Raw genomic sequence first — 19,950 nt, 5'->3', positions numbered from 1 at the left:
TTTTCCAACCTTTAATGTGACTCATAACATGAACAATTCACTTGTAGAACCAACCAATCTGTTGGGCACCAAATATGGATTATATAAATTTTACAATAAGCTGAATGCATAAGTGTGCACACCCTTCAAATAATATTTTATTGCAGCAGCTTGTGATCTACTGACAGCAATCAGTCTGCTTGGGTACACACCTGCCATCAAGTAAAGGCACTCTGAGTAACACCAAATAACAGTCTGCTGTCCAAGTAGGATATTCATGACATTTGCTTAGTTGCCTGCAACAGCAACAGCCATGGCTTGCAGACAGCTTAAACGGCAGTAAAGAGATCTCATATCTGAAAAGTATCAGTCAGGAGTAGGGTACAACAACATTACCACAGCATTGCATACACCATGGAACACAGTAAAGATACTCATCAAAAGGTGGAATGAATATGGGACAACAGTGCTTTTAAAAAGAATCCGATGTCCCTCCAAAACTGATGAAAATACATGTCCAAACCAGAACAGGGATTCTACCAGGAGACATACAGCAAAACTGAAGGAGTTGCAGAAATCTCTTGCAAGTACTGGTGTTGTGTACAACATATGAAAAAATATTCCCGAATTCTGCATAAGTCTGGCCTTTGGGGTAGGGTCAGACGATGGAAGCATTTCTCCACACCAAAAAACATCCAGGGGTGGATACAATTTCCAATACAGCACATCAAGTCTCCCAAAGGCATGTGTGAAAGTGTGTTATGGTGTAATGAGACTATGGATCGACCTCACAGCCACAATACTAAAAGGTACATGTGGTGCACAAGCAACACCTCTCTTCACCTGAAGGCCACCATCCCCATGGTGAATCACGCTGGTTGCATTGGCATGCTCTGGGGATGCTGTTCCAAAGTTGGAACTGAGCCTGTAGTCACAGTGCTGGGAATTCTGAAAAGTTACAAATAACATTCACATCTGGCCTAAATCCATTGGATGTCTGCAAGAACACTGAGGATGGGGAGGGTGTCAGCCTTCAACATACCAAAGACCTAAAGCATACATCCAAAGCTACCTAAGAATGGCTCCACCTGAACACACTCATGGTTATGGATTGGCCCAGCCAGAGCCTAGACCTAAACCCAATAGCAAAACCCGAGTGTGACCTGACGAGGGCTGTACACATGAGCTGCCCTTGCAATCTGCCAGAATTGGGGGACCTTGGGAAGGAAGAGTGGCCAAATAATGCCAAGTCAAGATGTGCCATGCAGATATACACCTTCCCAAAAAGAATGTATGCTATAAGTCACTTACAAGGTGCTTCAACAAAGTATAATTTTAAGGGTGTGCACACTTATGCAACCACCATATTGTACATATATCATTCATTATATTTTGCACATAACAAATTTGTTTGCTTATCAACTGGATTGCATAGGTCATATGTCACATGAAAGGTGGGTAATATTTTTAATGCATTATTGCAATCTCATTTTATATATTACAAGAACATGACATATCAAAAGGGTTGTATACACTTAACATATCCACTGTAAGCTTAGAAGGTTGGTGGTGTAACAGGAATTGTGTGACCATACATTGACTGGTGGTTTGGAGGTCTGAAACTCAAATGTATGTCATTAATTAGTGATATCACTCCTCGGATAATCCCAGTTATGTATCAAGCTAACACAGGGGTTATGAGAAACAGAGCAAACATATGAGCCAGACATGTACAGATCCTGCAAGGATCTGTACAGTTGTGAGGTATGTTCTGTAGTACTTGCCACTGTGCTATACAGGTGAACAGCAATAATAGTCTGCGCTGGGAAAGGGCAATCACCTACTAACACTACTCATGTATCCTAGAGCTCTATATTGTTAGTTACATGGAGTAAAACTGGCTGCAATGCATAAAGTTGAGGGCTGTGTGTCATGCGTGTCACCATTTGGGTACTGTGAGGTCTGTATAACAGATTTGTGCCATCTCACCTGTAAGTGTGAAGTGTGTTTGTGTGCATGTGCATGTGTGTGTGTGTGTGTGTGTGTGTGTGTGTGTGTGTGTGTGTGTGTGTGTGTGTGTGTGTATGTGCATGCATGTACCAGCCAACCTCAAAGTACAGGTATTAATGTACATATGTTGTCTTCCCCGCACAGGTGGTGATGGGGTTTGGGGTCCCTCCCACTTGGAAACTGATGCCATTGTCTTTGCAGACTCTGACAATGATGACAGGAATAGTGAGGTACAGGTGGGGTTGTTAGAGGCTGAATATGTGCCATTGGTTGTCATCCCACTGTTGTCCACACCATCCCCACACACAGTGACAATGCCCACACATACCCTATCACCAGTGGCCAGAGATAATGGACAAATGGCAGGTGGTGGCATGGAATTGTGTTATGTGGGAGGAGGAGAGGGTTGTCTGTGTACATGAGGCAATTGTAACATTGCCTCAATATTCCCAGATTCACCAACTGGACAGGAGAGGACGCCAGCATCTGGCCCTTCGACATGCTAGAGAAATTAAGTTGTTAGGGGTGTAACTGAATAAGAGAGGACTTAGTAAATCTTCTTTTCAGGTTTAGCACTTCTGTATTATACAAAGTCCCTCACTAGTGAAACCCCCCCCCCCAGGAGTACCCACTTCCTTACTAAGTCCTCTCTTATTCAGTTACACCCCTAACAACTTAATTTCTCTAGCATGTCGAAGGGCCAGATGCTGGCGTCCTCTCCTGTCCAGTTGGTGAATCTGGGAATATTGAGGCAATGTTACAATTGCCTCATGTACACAGGCAACCCTCTCCTCCTCCCACATAACCCAAATACTTGCGAGAGATGCAGCTATTTGGCCAAACTGGAGGCTGAGCTCTCTCAACTCAGGACTGGCAAGACCAGACAGGAGGAGAAGGCAACTACACACACCACAAAACCAGTCTCACATAAAGCTATCACAACAATGAATCAAACACATAAACACACAAAGACATACTCGGAGGCTCTGAGCAAAAATTTACCTAAACAGCAGAGGCCTCCAAAGCAGACACCCAAGCAACTGCCACCTCATGACACACCACACGCAACACATAAACCACAAAATCAGTGTGGAAAGCAGTCACAGCCCTTAAGGCCAAATACAACACCAAACATACTTGTCATAGGTGACTCCATAGTCAGACACACTGACGTCCCACTCACCAGGCTGAATAAGGAGAGGGTCACAGTAAGCTGCCTATCGGGCGCTAGAATCCGCCACATAACACAAGCACTCGGGTCTCCACAGCAAGTACAAATATGACACAGTCATTGTCCATGCTGGTGTGAACGACCTGAGACGTACCTCCCTGGACTACATGAAAAGAGACATAGAGGAGCTCTCTGATTATGTAGCCCAGGCAGGTATGACCCTGACCCTGAGCAGTATCCTTCCTTCACCAAGAATGATGCCACAACATAGAGACAAGATGATCAGCTTTAACAATTGGCTTAATTTCTGGTGTCATTCAAAGGGGATCCAGTGTCTGTCTGCCTGGGATGACATGCTTGACAAGCCACGCTGCTTCAAGGGACAGCTTGCACCTGTCACCCTGGGATTCCAGATATTGGCTAAGGCTCTTGCCACCCCATAGTGCCTTTTTAGGCAAGGCTCAAATTCTAAACCTACCACCCTAGAAAACAAAATGGGAAGAAACTAAGGGTAATGCTGCTCAATGCCAGAAGTCTAAATCTCAAAATGCACGCACTCGAGGCCCTTCTCAGTATGGAGAACATCGATGTCTGTGCTGTAACTGAAACCTGGTTCAAGGCTCTTGAGGGCACCGCACTATCAGGTTTTACCTCATCTCATGCGTTCGGCCCCAGAACCGGACCACACCACAAAAGGAGGGTGTATCCATATTCATCAAGGATACCCACACCTCCAGGTTGGTGGCAACGCACGAAGCATCGGAAACCATCCAGGTGCAATTAACCATAGGCAAAACTGCTCTACAATTTGTAGCATGCTACAGGCCACCCTCTCAAACTCAGGAACCCCACACAGCCTTCCTGAAGACACTGGAGGGTATAAATGTATCTCCAAACACCATTATATTGGGTGACTTCAACTACCCGAATATAGACTGGGAACATTACTCAAGCCCCAACTTTTTAGCCCAAAGGTTCCTGGAGTTCATAAATTCAAATGCCATGGAACAACTAGTCACTGTCCCCACAAGAGGAGAAAATATACTAGATCTCATCATCATAAACATGGGGACAAAATGCTCCACACCGGAAGTATATCCCTCATTGGTGAGATCAGATCATAAACTAATCTCACTGGAAATCCACATCCCGCCCCCACCCCAAACAAAAAAGGCCACAGTGAAGAACTTCTCTAAAGCAAACTTCACACTACTCAAGACTGGTGTGGTATCCTTCAAGGCCCCCGAGCCTGTGGAAACCACAACCCAAGATGCGGAAGCCCTTACAAATGCCTTCTACGAACACCTCCAGGACTGCATGGATCAGGCAATCCCTAATAAAACCAAGACTCTTTCCACCAAGGGCAAACGTCCAGTCTGGTGGACCCCAGCCATAAACAAACTTTACAATAAGAGGAGAAAGCTGTTACATGATAGAGCAAAATCCATAAAAGAGAAGACACCCTTGATCATTATTAGTAAAAAAATACGAGCACTCATAAAATCATCCAAGGCCAACTTTGAGAGAAAAATTGCCACAGATTCAAAAGACAATCATAAGGCCTTCTTCAGCTATGTTAGAAACCTGGGTGGAATCTCCCAGATATGCTCAGAATTAGTCCAAAATGATACAAAAATCACTGAACCCACAGACATTGCCAACATACTGGCAGACAGATTCAGTGCAAACTTCACCCCCCTCTCCCCCCCAAAAGGAGAGATAACTATCCCAGTGGAGTGTAGCCTCCCAGACATCTCAAATGCGCAGGTAAAAGCTGCTCTCTCTAAAGCTAAAAACACAGCATCAATGGGACCGGATGGTGTCCCCGGCTGTGTGCTACACGAACTCAATGAGGAACTAAACCCGCACATAAGGCAGCTGTTTAATCTTAGCCTTACCACAGGATACGTGCTAAAGGAGTGGCATACGGCAACTGTGGTCCCACTCCACAAAGGCGGTGCCTCTACGGACCCTGGTAATTACCGCCCCATAAGCTTAACAAGCCTGGTCTGCAAAGCTATGGAGAGGATCATAATGGAACTAATAAACAAAGACATAGGGGACTTGCAGACATTGTCAAGGGCAGATCATGCCTTTTGAACTTGGTCGACTTCTTCGAAACAGTCACCAAGGCCATTGATGAGGGAAAGGCAGTCCATACAGCCTACCTTGACCTTGCAAAAGCTTTCGACACAATACCCCACTCAGGTATTATAGAGAAACTTACCAGCTTAAATGTAAACCCATATGTCACAAGATGGGTTGCAAACTGGCTAAAGGACAGAACCCACAGGGTTAGAGTTGCTGGCACCATGTCAGACTCCAAGCTGGTCACAAGTGGTGTCCCACAGGGCTCAGTCCTTGTCCCCCTGTTGTTCGGCTTCTACTTCTCAGAAGTACAGGCAAACATAGGAGGACTATGGCTGACAAAGTTTGCAGATGACTGCAAACTGGGCGCCATAGTGGAAAGTACATCGGACACAGATATCCTTCAGAGGGGTCTCACGGAAACTGATAGCTGGTGCCAGAGCCATGGCCTGAAGTTAAATGCCAAAAAATGTATAGTCATACCCTTTGGGGAAAACAAGGTAACCCCAAGCTACCATATAGGTGGCAATCCACTAAGCACAGAAGAGGTTATCAGGGACCTGGGGACCCAGGTTGACAGTGGCCTTTCTTTTGACACTCACATTGCTAAAGTGGTTAGAAAGACCTTCTACATTGCCCACCTGATCATGAAGGGATTCACATTCAGATCAAGTGAGGTCATTGTTCCCCTGTACTCTTCACTTATCAGACCAATGATCGAGTACAATGCCCCATTCGGGATGTATCTCACCCGACACCTGCAGCAATTGGAGAGACCCCAAAAGTTCCTCACCAAAAGGATAAAGGGATTCCAAAATCTGTCATATGCTGCCAGACTGAAGAAACTCCAGCTCTATTCAGTCGCATACCGTCTGCTCAGAGGTGACCTGTGCTGACATACAAGGCCATGTCCAACCCAGAATTAATGGACATGCTCCACCTCAAAAAATCCAAATCTACCAGATCCACTAGAGCAAGCGACTTAAACCTTAGCACGGATATAAATAAGACATGCTGGAGGGATAGATTTGTCACTCAGAGACTCCCTATGCTGTGGAATAAAATCTCGGTCCATGTGAGGAAGAGCACCTCGCTGGCTCTGTTCAAGAGAAATCTTGACCGGTGGATGGGAGATCGTAGGTTTACCCAGGGAATCATCTCTGTGTCACTGCTGGACAGAGGCACAACAAACTAATGGGCACAATATTTTTTAACATAAGGGGTGGCGTAAGCCACAAAACTTTGGGCTAGGCTTATAAATGCCTTAGGGCAGATAGCCTAGTATAAACCTATGAACCTATGAACCTATGTGATGACTATGGCAAGTGTGAGTGTAGTCACTGGCCATAGCCAGAGTGCAGACGAGGTCCAAGACAGGTGGATGGTCAGGGATGATTGCAGGAGGACTGCTGCTCATCAAACCACTGTTACAAGTGACACAGCAGATGTCACCAGACACATGTTTTGGGCTGTCATGGATGCAGAGGCACATAGTGAATGCCACACCAGACAGATACACAGAGTGGTGGATGCATCTCTTCCTGATTTACATGGCGACATATATTATCTTGTTGAGGCCACACATCAAAATACAAGGTCATGAATAGATGGTGGGGTGAGACCTTGGCATTCCTCAACCATGGCATGTCTGTGCTAGAGGGTGTGGTGGGAAATGGGCATTGGCCATGTTGATGTAGGTCAGCACCAACAACAGCTGAGACTCTACGGGGCCATGCACCTTCACACTCCTGTAGTGGCAGTGACACCAGCACTAATGAAGGGGGGTTGCTGTCCACATCACACCATAGCAGGCCAAGAGCCCATGGTCCTGGCCAGTCCCATCAGGGACACAGATCTAGCAGACAGCAGTTACCATCAGGATGCAGTACTTCATCTGGCCTTGGATCTGGTGGTACCAGTGATACCCCTGGCAGGACCAGTTTCCATGTGCGTGGCTGGAGACAGTGAACTGGACACCCTGGCATATACGGTAGACAGCTGTCCAACATACACCTGTGTAGGAGCAGCCACATGGTGTGGCTGTGTGCATACATATACACGCACATTTGTATCACAGGCAGGTTACCTCCAGACACACACACGCAGCACTTCTGCACAGACCATCTATCAGATACCCCTCCAAACACACACATATGATGTCAACTTTATGGCCCAGCCTAGACCTCTTGCAAACCCACACCACACCCTGTGCATATGATGACACCTGTGCCGCATTCCTGTCATCCATAACATCAATGCAGGGACATGGTAATATATTTCTGATGCACAGGGTGAATATAGTACAGTGTAGCTATGTAATACTGTGTAAGGTGCTGTCAGCTTGCATTTGTTATGGGTATACATACAGGTGTATTTACCTTGTTAGCCAGGATGCATTATTACTGTTAGTACCACTGACTGAATGTAGTCTGACATGCTGTATTCTGTTTGTGTTCCAGGTGTCTGTGTCTGCAGGTTGTGGCACAGCAGACATTCCCAAGAGGGAGTATGGCAGAGTGGGAATACACTGACCATGTCATAGACAAGATACAGCTTTATATGTACATGTACCAGGTGTGTATGCATGCAACAGTTTGTAAGGGACACTGTTGCCGACAGTGTGACCTTTCATACATGCCCCTTGTCACAGACAGGTAGCCTTCAGACATGTCACCTCAATGTTGTGTAGTACCACAGGCTCATACATACAGAACAGGTTACTGAAATACTGTCAGCAGGTCCTACACAAGCATAGCCATTACATTAACTGTAACAGATTCACCTGTCAACACCTGTTGGCCCTGCCATTTCTTTCCCATACACTCAACCCTGATGCAGTTGGTGAGGGCATGAAGGATACTGTGTAAGACAGGTTTGTGGTATGTATTCCTGAGTTCACTGGGTGGAACAGGGAGACAAAATGGTACATCCTTTGCATACTCACAATAAGGACTGACACAAGGAATGTGCATACAGTAATACAAACACAGTTGGCAATAGACAGATTAGTAAGTCTACATTTCAACTTTGAAGTACTGTAGTACTGCATACACATAACATGCCCCACATAGATTATATGCATGGTACACAACACACTACCTCTTACAACACATAATGTTGTGAATGCCTTCATGGATGGTGAGATAATCCAGCAGAAATATGCACATGTGGAGTCATGTGTTACTCCTACAAGCCTGGACAAGTGATAGGGTAGCAGACATTGTATCAGTATGATGTTTCAGTCAGGTATGATACCTGATGCTGGCATGTGTGTCACTACACTCACTGTAGATGATTTGTCAACACTATCACATACATGGGCATTGTTAAGGGACACAGACCACATATAGGTTGCAAACATCTGGATATTCTATAAACATCTGTACAGAGGACTGGTATGGTCTGTACAATGGTTTAACATGCTGTACGTGAAGCAGATGCCATTACCACGCTATATAAGGTAATGCCATCGGGAGGTGGTAAAAAGGCATGGATGGTACACACATCAAAATGGTATCAACCAAACAGGATATGATCCTCACCCAAGCACACACATACACACACACACACACACACACACACACACACACACACACACACACACACACATGTGCACACGCATGCACACACACGTGCACATGCACACAAAGTCTTGCAGACACACACACACGTGCTACACACACACACACACACACACACACACACACACACACACACGCAAACAGTTGCCAGTATTGAGATTAGTACACCTACCTATCTAGTTATTATTACTATAGTGTGACGCAGTTATCAGACATGCCACAGACCTTATATGATTTCACCTTGTCCCAAGATACTTCTAAGGTGAATGACATCAACTAACACATGCAGTTGCAAGTATTGAGATTAGAACCCCTACCTATCTAGTTGTTATTACTATAGTGTTACACAGTTATCAGACATGCCACAGACCTTATATGATTTCACCTAGTCCTAAGATACATCTAAGGTGAATGCCATCAACTAACACACACACACACACACACACACACACACACACACACACACACACACACACACACACACACACACACACACACACACTTACTTGCCAGTATTAATATTAGAACCCCTGCCTATCTAGATATTTGTACTATAGTGTTACAGTTACTGCATGTGCTACAGAGCTTATTGGATTGAAAACTGGCCAATGGTGCTGATAACTGCACAGCTGAAGTAAACTATTACAGGTGACAGAAATACTGGCTTCAGTTTTTCCCTTAGATCTTGCTAGTTTTTTTCTCTGTTGGACTTCAAATAGCCTAATAGCTTTGCACTTCAACAGGTTTTTGTATCAATTATTCTAGCACACCTGAGAGCCATCAGTAGTAGTAGTCATTCCTCATTGAATTAGCTCCAGAACTTAGTAGTTATGACCACCCCTCCTGGCATGATTAAATTGCAGTTCTGTGCTTTTGCCCATTAAACTGGTGCACTTGGGCATTCTGAGGCACTGTTGCAACTGCCTCATGTACACAGACAACCCTCTCCTCTATACTCCCATCACTCTGACTTGTGAGAGATTCCCCTATATCCCAAAACTGGAAGATATGTACTCTCCAGTGAAGACTGGACTAGCTGGCCAAGAGAAGAAGGGTCAACACCTGCACTACAGCACATGGAACACATACCCCTCCAGAACATCCACTATCCCAGCTCTGACATAAAAACAAAGTACACCCACCTTCACAGAGACACTCAATAGACATTTACCCAAACAGCAGAGACCTCCAAGATAGACACCCACTATACCACCACAACACAGCACAAACCACAGGACACACATTTCACCTGCACAGTGTGTCCCTCAATCGAAGTCATTAAGGCTAACCACCTTGCTCAATACAATAATCATAGGTGACTCAATAGTGGGGCACACAGATGTCCCACTCACTAGGTTGAATATGAAGAAGGTAAAAGTCAGCTGTCTATCAGGTGCTAGAATCCAACGCACCCAGTCAGGTCACTCCACAAAAACTACAAGTATCACTCTGTCATTGCCCATGTGCGTGTGAATGACCTGAGATGCACCGCCCTGGACTACATGAAAAGAGACATGTTGGAGCTCTCAGATTATGTGGGCCAGGCAGGCATGAAAGTAGCCCTGAGCAGTATACTACTGTCACCCAGAATTATACAGCAGTACACACAACAAATGATTGACTTCAACAATTGGCTTAAGTGTCTGGTGTCCAGGGGATCCAGTATCTGTTTGCTTGGGATGACATGATTTACAGACCATAATGCCTTGCCAGAGATGGCCTGCATCTGTCACCCTTGGGTTTCCAGGTACTGGCTAAGTCTCTTGCCACCCCTATAGTGCCTTTTTAGGCGGTATTCCAAATCAAATTACCACCATAACAGCTATAAATAAATGCAATCTGAGGGTCATGCTGCTCAACAGTAGACATCTAAATCTCAAGATGCAGTCACTGGAAGCACTTCTCAAAATGAAGAACATTGACATTTGTGCTGTAAAGGAGAACTGATTTACAGCAGCAGACAGCACCCCTGCACTACCAGGCTATAACTCATTCCATACCTGTCAGCCCCAAAACATGGACCACAGCTCCAAAGGTTGTAGTGTCTCCATATTCATAAAGGATATGGACACCTCCAGACTAGTATCCCAGCATAATGCATCTGAGATACTTCAGGTACAACTGTCATTGGGTAATAGTGCAATCTAGGTAATAGCCTGCTATAGGTACCCCATCCAGGTCCCTAGACTCTCAATCCACATTTCTCAACACCCTGGAATCTATCAAGGTCCAACCCAACACTCTCATACTAGGAGACTTCAACTACCCCTCCATCAACTGGAAAATATACTCAAGCACCAATACACTGGCCCAATGCTTCCTGGAATTCATCAGTTCCAATGCCCTGGACCAACTCATTCTGAATCCCAGTAGAGGAAGCAACATCCCTGACCTGTGTTGATTGCTAACTTATGGAACCATTGCTTGACAACAGTAGTCAATCCCTTCCTGGTCAGATCCAACCATAAAGTTATCACCGTGGAAATCGACATCTCACCCACACACCCCTCAAAGGTAACTACCTTGAAAAACCTTTCCATAGCTGATTTTGGCCTCCTAAAAACAGAGGTGGCTAACTTCACATCACCTATGCCAATGGAAAATAGCTGCATGACTGCTGAATCATACACAAATGCACTGTACAAACATGTACATACATGCATAGAACTAGCCATATTCAACAGAACAATGACATTCTCCTCCAAACACTGGAGGCCAATCTGGTGGTCCCCTGCCATTAATAACCTGTACAACAGAAGGAAGAAACTGTTGCAGAAAAAGGTGGAGTCCCAAGAGTGGTAAAACTCCCTTATTAGCCTCATCAATAATTTGATATCCCTCAAAAAATCATCTAAAGCCAGCTATGATGGCAGAATTGCAGCAGATACTGACAACAATCACAAAGCCAGAAGTGCTCTGAGTTACTGCATAATGCTAACTCCTATACTGAGCCAACAGATACTGCCAACATTCTTGCAGCACATTCAGTGCCAGCTTTACCCCTCTCTTCCCCAATAGAACAATCAGAATGGCAGAAGGATGCCAGGCACCCAGGATTACTGCAGCCCAGGTTAAACTTGCATTGTCCACGGGCAAGAATACTGTTTCCATGGGACCCAAAAATATCCCTGGCTGTGTTCTACAGGAACTACAAACATACCTGGCATCACATCTGTGTGCCCTTTTCAGTCACAGTCTCACCTCAGGCTTTTTCCCTCCCAAATGGTGTGCTGCTACAGTCATCCCTCTCCATAAAGGGTAGCAACTACAGACCCTGGGAATAACCATCCCATTAGTCTGTAAAGTCTGATATGTACAGCTATGGAGTGCATCATCAGGGATCTGATCGACAAAGATATAGGTACTCTCCAAACTCTGGACACCACATAGTTTGGCTCTGAGAAAGGGAGATCATGCCTGCTCAACCAAGTTGATTTCTTTGAGTCAGTCACTAGGGCTGTTTATGATGGTAAGGCACTGCATACAGCCTATATCAATCTGGCCAAGGTTTTTGATACCATTCCTCAGTCAGAAATTATTGATAAACCCACCAAACTATGCATCAACCCATATATCACTTGGTGGGTTGCAAACTGGCTCACAGATAGAACACACAGTGCAAAAATAGTGAGCTTCAAGACAGACTGCCAGCCAGTGACAAGTGGTGTCTCACAGGGATCACTCCTGGGTACTCTCCTGTTCAGCAACTACTTCTCAGGAGTCTAGGCCAACACAAAGGAACTCTGGCTGACTAAAATCACAGACGACTGCAAGCTGGGAGCCATCATTAACTCCACAAGTGATGCAAACATCCTACAGAAAGGCCTCACTGAGACCAATGACTGGTGTGGAAACCATGGCTTGAAGCTTAACACCACAAAATGCATCATCACCCCATTTGGTAAAAACTCAGTTCCCACTGAGTATCACATCAATGGGAGCCCACTAAACACTGTAGGTGTTATAAGAGATCTGGGAAGACAGGTTGACAGCAACCTCTCCTTCAACCACCACATTGCCACTGTGCTCAGGAAGTCCTTCTATGTGGCACATCTCATTACCAATGGTTTTGTATCCAGGAAGAAAGGGGTCATCATCTCTGTCTACTCTTCCATCATTATACCAATTCTCAAGTATAGTGGCCCATTTGCCATGTACCTCACTAGACACCGACAACAAATGGAGAGGCAACAGAAGTACCTCACAAACAGGATCCTAGGCATTAAACACATGTACTACACAGACAGACTCAAAAGACTCCAGCTATTCTCTGTCTCATATCACTTACTTACAGGCAATCTCTGCTTAACTTACAAAGCCCTATGTTAACCAGCTCTTTTAGAAATGCTACATTTAAAGACATCCCAATCCCTCCACACCACACACTGTAGATACTTCAACCTCATTACCGCAATCAACACAACATGCTTGAGGAACAGGTTCCTCACCCAGAGACTTCCCATGACCTGGAATAGTCTTCCCATACATGTCAAGCAGAGCATCTAGCTGACCCTGTTCAAGAGAAATCTTGATGAGTGGATGGGTAATAGAAATTTCACCCCAGGAATAACTCCATTGGATCTACTTGATAGAGGCACTAGGAACTAATTTTGAGTGTTACAATGGCAGGGTACTTCTATGGGCTAAGCTTGTAAACACTTCAGAGTCATTAGCCTAGTACACACCTATGGACCTATAAGGGGAATGACATCAGCATGCCTGATAAAGTAGGGCAGTGGGTGGGAAACTTATCAAACTACTCCTTCCTACAAACATACACACTTATACATCCACAAATACATTTGCCAGAACTGAGAGTAGAATCCCTGCTTATTTAGTCATTTGTACTATAGTGTTACACAGTTATCACATGCACTACGGAACTTACTAGGTTGACAACTGGTCAAAGGTGCTGATAAGTGGAATGACATCAACAAGTCTGATAAAGTAGGGCAGTGGGTGGGAAACCTATCAAAATACTTCTTCTTACAAACTTACACATACACACACTCATTTGCTGGATCTAGCTAGTGATTTGAACTATAGTGTTATGCAGTTACCACATGTGCTATAGAACTTATTGGGCTGACACCTGGCCAAAGGTGCTGATAAGGGGAATGAAATCAGCAGGACAATGGGGCACTGGGAAGTGTTCTGGATGGGAATGGCCTAAAACTGTTTCACCTTCAAACACACACTCCCTCACTCTTGCATTCACAACTGTCACAGACAAAGGTGCCAGTATTGAGATTAGAACCCCTACCTATCTAGTTATTTGTACTATAGTGTTACGCATTTATCGCATGAGCTACAAAGCTTATAGGGGTGATCAGTGTCCAATGGTACTTCTAAGGTGAATGAAAGCAGCAGATCTTATGAATTAGGGCAATGTGAAGTGTACTGAGTGGGAACAGCCTCCTAATACTTAGACCTACAGACACACACACACACACACACACACACACACACACACACACACACACACACACACACACACACACACACACACACACACACACACACACACACACACACACACACACACACACACACACACACACACACACACACAGGTGATGTGATATTATAAACCCAACCTCAGTACTGTTACACAATGGGGCTTACCTTTTATGCTGGCACATGCAACTGTTTCCAACTGTAATACCACTGTCCACAGCAGGGCATCACTGTATGCCATCCTGGGTATCTGTGTGTGACTCACTATGTATCCCCCTGTGTCTTTCTCTCTATCACTGTCTGTCTCTCACTTCTCCATATCTATGTGTGTGTATGCTTGACATGTGTTGTTACCTGTTGCCCATATATATGTGTGTGTATCTCATGCAACAGATGCAGATATATTACATATCAGCCACCTACAGCTAGCTGATGGTAATCCTATCCAATGCGTGTGTGTGGGGACAGTTGAGGTTTACATAGCTGTCTGTATGCACAGACATATATACACAATACAGTCATATTCCCATGTGGGTTCCAACATTTCCCGTGATTCTCTAAGTGTAGGAGTATGACCTTCTATAGTTAGAGTGGGACTCCATTCCAGAGATAGGTGTACTAAAGTCCAAGATATTGTGTGCTACAGCCATACCTCTCAGGAGTACACAGGACTTTCCTCAGGGTACTTGTTTTGTTTAGCAGACATTTGCTGACATATCTGTAATCTGACACTGCAATGTATTGTGTCATTACCTAGTGCTAGACATCCTCAGATCATCCCAGTGCTTTACCAGAGGAATACTAGTTGTATGATGCATAGGCCAATATTATGAGGGCAGCTATGCACATTTTTTCCCCAACAAGGCCATTTGTGAGGTGGGCCTACAGCCAGTTTAGTAATGACAAAGCTATGTAAACAGTCCAGCAACCTGGTGATATATTGGCTGGGGATCTCCTGCGTGTGTGGTATCTTTCTAACCTGAGATGTCATATCCTTGTGTGGGCATACCTCTCACTTTTACATTTTTTGGCAGGTTGTCCAGGTGTTTGGCTAGGGGTTTCATCCTTTCTAAGTAAACTTGTCTTTTTATGGCAAGTTAGTTACATATAATTGAAGAGTGATGTTACCAAATAATGACAGATATTACTGTTTCAGACTACATAACCTTCAGACAATTTCCACTGTGCATACCCCTCACCCTACCAACTTTCTCAGTATGTAAGGCCGATATTTCCAACACATGAGTATCATTGTGCCTTTGTTCCAATTTTATTTCTGCCCTTATCAAGACATCTTGCTGTCAGAGGTTGGGAGGTATAGGTGTGGGTACAGAGTACATTCTACTGTGCAGGCATTTCCCATTATATGTAAAAGCAAACATAAGAAAAAAGGATTATTGAGAATGACCACTGGCAACAGTACCAGAAAGCACTTATATTAACAAAAGCCTTGGCACTTCAGCTACACATCCTTCAAAATGTCACAAATATGTTTAGTGTCTTTCACATAGCACTGTGACTTAAAGGTATGTCACTGGAAGAGCAGTGGGTGTCACTGACATGCATAACAGCTGGCACTGCAGTTATCTGCACACGGCCCTGTCAAAGACAGCACTGTACCTCAGGCACTACAAGACTACTGTCAATAGAATGTGCTGGCCAGATCCAGACAGTATTGACCATACATACACATAGCTAATTGACCCCTACATATTATAGATAGGCTACATATTGTCATGTGTATCAGTACAGCCCTGCCAATGTGTGCTATTTCCCTGCAAACACACATGTTACTGCATTTGTGTGGGTATATGGGGGGCGCACCTGTCAACTGTACACATTTGCACAGACTGTGCTGATATTTGCTTTACATTTTGGTTCCATTTACCATACTATTGTGACCTGTCTTGGGGGACTAGAGGCATATCAGTAAAGAGCACAGGTCAGATTGCACTGGCATACATTTGAGTTTCAGACTTCTTATCCTTTGTAGCCTTACTACAACTGCAGGTCCTGCTGTGTTATCACTGTGTGAGTCTGTAGGGGGGTAATTCAACATTGCTGCCATTTGCATGCCTTTACCAGACATTTCTCTGTGGTTTTCTACAGCTGACTTGCTGTGTAGGTATGAGGGATGGGTATGGGACCTCCACACTAAAATCCATACCTGTGACCTATGACCCCCCCAGTTAGTTGTCCCCACACATATACTGCAGTGGGATTTGCCACCTTGGCTACTACTGCATAGTGTGTGGAGGCCAGTTTTGGCCAGACATTTCCTGGTGTCCCACATAACTGCCAGTTGTGTACTGCTATCACTGTAGGCCACTCCATTCCCTTGCATGCATGCAGCATTACCATAGATATGCTAGCAAAACATACTAATCCATTAATTTATTGTTAAGAAGACTGACTTCCCTTGTCCTTGTGGCAGTTGTGAGGACGGTGCTTGAGGGCAGCCTATGTTGGATGCATACAGTACACTGCCTATACATGGTAAATTAAAGGTAATGTGATGTGTATGCCATCCATTTTACTGTGTGTGCAAGACAGAGAGAGTTGTCAGTCCCTGGGGTCCCTACAGTCTCAGTGTGTTTGCTATGTGTTGTCTCTTTGCCTCCTTGCCAAGGCTTGAGCATACCCGGCATGCCTCCATGTGCCTACATAAGCAGGCTCAGGGGCCTCCTCCTCTGAGTCCCTCTGTGCCTGTGGGGACCCTGGCAATGGTGGTGGGCTGTGTGGCCCTTCCCAGTGCTGTTCCTGCTGCAGCACGGGAAGAGCCACACAGCAGGAACAGCACGAGGAAGGGCCACACAGCCCACCACCATACTGTTCCTGCTGCAGCTGTTTCTGAGGGATCATATTGTGTAGCATGGCACATACTATGAACATGTGTGCACATGTGGCTGGAGAGTACTGCAAGGCTCCACCAGATATGTCAAGGCAGTGGAACCATGATTTGAGTATCCCAAACACATGCTCTATAATGATCCTGGTTTGTGCATGTGTATCATTATGGCATTCCTGTGTGGGTGTGTGTGCATTTCTGATGGCTGTCAGCATCCACAACTCCAGTGCATAGCCAGCATCCTCCACCATATGGTCATATGAGATGCCCCCAATGGAAAATTCCTGGTACAGCTGTGACGAATGCCAGATGTGGGAGTCATGATAGCTTCCAGGGCTGCCAGCACACACATTCATGATAATGCCCTGGGCATTGCACATGACCTGGCAGTTAGGAAGCCCTTGCAGTTTATGTAGAACCTACCCTGTTCACTGGGTGGTGTTTTGATGTGGATGTGTGCGCAGTCTATGGCACCCAGTACTTCCGGGTATTCTACTACACAGTGGAAGAGTTGCATATTGCTGGTCCTCTCCTCACAGGAGTTGGGGAAGTAAATGTGCTCACCAGCATGTGGTAGCATGGCATCCAGGAACTGGTGGAGTACCCTGGATGTAAATGCCTGTGAGACTCCCATGATGTCTCCAATAGGTCTTTGGAAAGTACCTGTAGCTAGAATTTTAAGGCTACACATACCTTGATATCCACTGAGATTGGTTCCCCTCTGTTGGCACTAGGTCTGAGTTGAGGCCGGCCCAGGTTGGTGATTTGCTGTAGTATGTCTCTGTCGACTGTGTAGTGTTCTACTATCTCCAGATCATGTAGCCCCTGGTAAGTTACCCTAGGTCTGAACACTCCTACTCCTCCTTGGTCTGTGGCTGTTATCAGCATTATCCTCCTCGCTGCCCTCAGCCTCTAGCAAATACTGATGGATCAAAGCAATGGCAACCCTTAACATTTTTCCAATTAAAATTTCCCTGCATGTGTACACCAATGATGCAGAGTTTGTGGGAAAAAACAGACTGTAAGGTGTTTCCATAGTTTATACTGTTGTGCTGCAGATGTTGCCTGTATGATTGGCTGACTAGCTCATTCTACCTAATGCAGAGATAACATTTGATAAGGCCTTCTGTTTCTCCCTTTTCCCTTTCAAAAAAAAATTTTTTTTGCCTGAATCTCCTTGTGTCCTGACTGTGCTTCTCAAACATTTTGGAAATATTGAGTATATTTCAGAGCATTTATTATAACTGTAATTGCCTTAATATTGCTACACCTCAAGTGCTCTAGGTTGCACTGCATCCGAAGTGTTTGTGTGTTTTAGCTGCTTTTCTGTATATATAGACTTCTCTGTTTATGTAGACTAGCTACTTATTCTGCTGTGTTACTTCCTCTTAAATCGTTCTTAAGTTGTACACTTGCCTTGCTTCATTTAAAAAAGTTTTAAACTGCTAATTTTGTAGAGTTTTAATTGCATTTACTGTCTAGGACTACACACTCAAGGGTGTTAGCCTTTCTTGTGTTTATTTACTGTATTATTGCATTGTTTAGCCTGTTTCAACAACAAAAAAATACTATCTTGTTTGCTCGTTTCCCACCTTTTTTAGCCAGTACATATCCCAAGCTTTGCTTGTCTCAGGACTTTATTTTCTGTGCTCAGAGCTATCCAGACCTTGCATAGGTAGACGGAAGTCCTACTGCCTACCAGAGGGACTGGTGAACATTGTATTGCCTATCTAACATTAGAGGAGTGGTTTCCAGCTCTGAAATTGTAATTTTATTAGCCTTTTGGGCTGATTTCTATCCCTTTCAACTTTCTGGCTTAAAAATGTGTTTGCATATTTTTCACATTGTGCATCACTGCGAGGCTACAGTTAAACTATCCCAGGTGCCCGAAAGTCTGCTGTTAAAATTTTCCCTTAAAACTAGCTGGTTTCTCAGTAGTAGCCCTAAAATCTGAACCCCTTTGACTAGCACTTGCTCTAGAACCTGCTGGAAAACACCAGGAAGCCTGAAACAGATACAAGCACTCAGCTCTCCTTGTCAATAAGGAGAAATTAATCATAGGCACTAAACAGCCTATAACTGCAAAGTACCTTGCAAAGGTAAGGGAAAACAGCTCTTAAACATTACATAAAAGCACCTAAACAGGCATGTCCAAGGGTCAGCTTCCGGTGATTTCTCCTGTCCACCTGGTGAATCTGGGCATACTGGGGCAATGTGGCAACTGCCTCATGTACACAGACAATTCTCTCCTCCTACCACCCAACACTACAACCTGCGAGAGATGCACTTACATAGCCAAACTGGAAGCAAAGCTCTCTCCGGCCAAGATTGTGCTAGACAGTCAAGAGGAGAAGGTTAACACCTGCATCACACCTCAAGCAACTCATAGCCCTTCAAAACCCACACCATCAACACCCACACATAGCAACACTAAACCCACATATGTGGAGGCCCTAAACATTAACCTGCCCAAGCAACAAGGACCTCCGAAGCCGAAATGCAAACAAACACCAGTCACAACCAAAGTGACACATAGCTCACAACACCAGTGTGCCACCCAACAACAGGCCCTAAGGCAAGACAATGTACCCAACACTTTAGTCATAGGTGACTCTATAGTCAGGCACACTGATGTCCCACTCACCAGACTGAACAAGGAGAAAATTACAGTCAGCTGCCTGTCGGGTGCCAGGATCCGCCACATAACACATGCACTCAAGTCACTCCACAACAAGTACAAATATGACTCTATCATTGTCCATGCTGGAGTGAATGACTTGAGACGTACCTCCCTTGACTACATGAAAAGAGATATG

The sequence above is a fragment of the Protopterus annectens genome, chromosome 5.part1 (genome assembly GCF_019279795.1).
Source record: "Protopterus annectens isolate FY-2018-M chromosome 5.part1, PAN1.0, whole genome shotgun sequence".
In the NCBI taxonomy this organism is placed as follows: Eukaryota; Metazoa; Chordata; order Ceratodontiformes; family Protopteridae; genus Protopterus; species Protopterus annectens.
Note: the sequence above shows the minus strand (reverse complement) of the source record.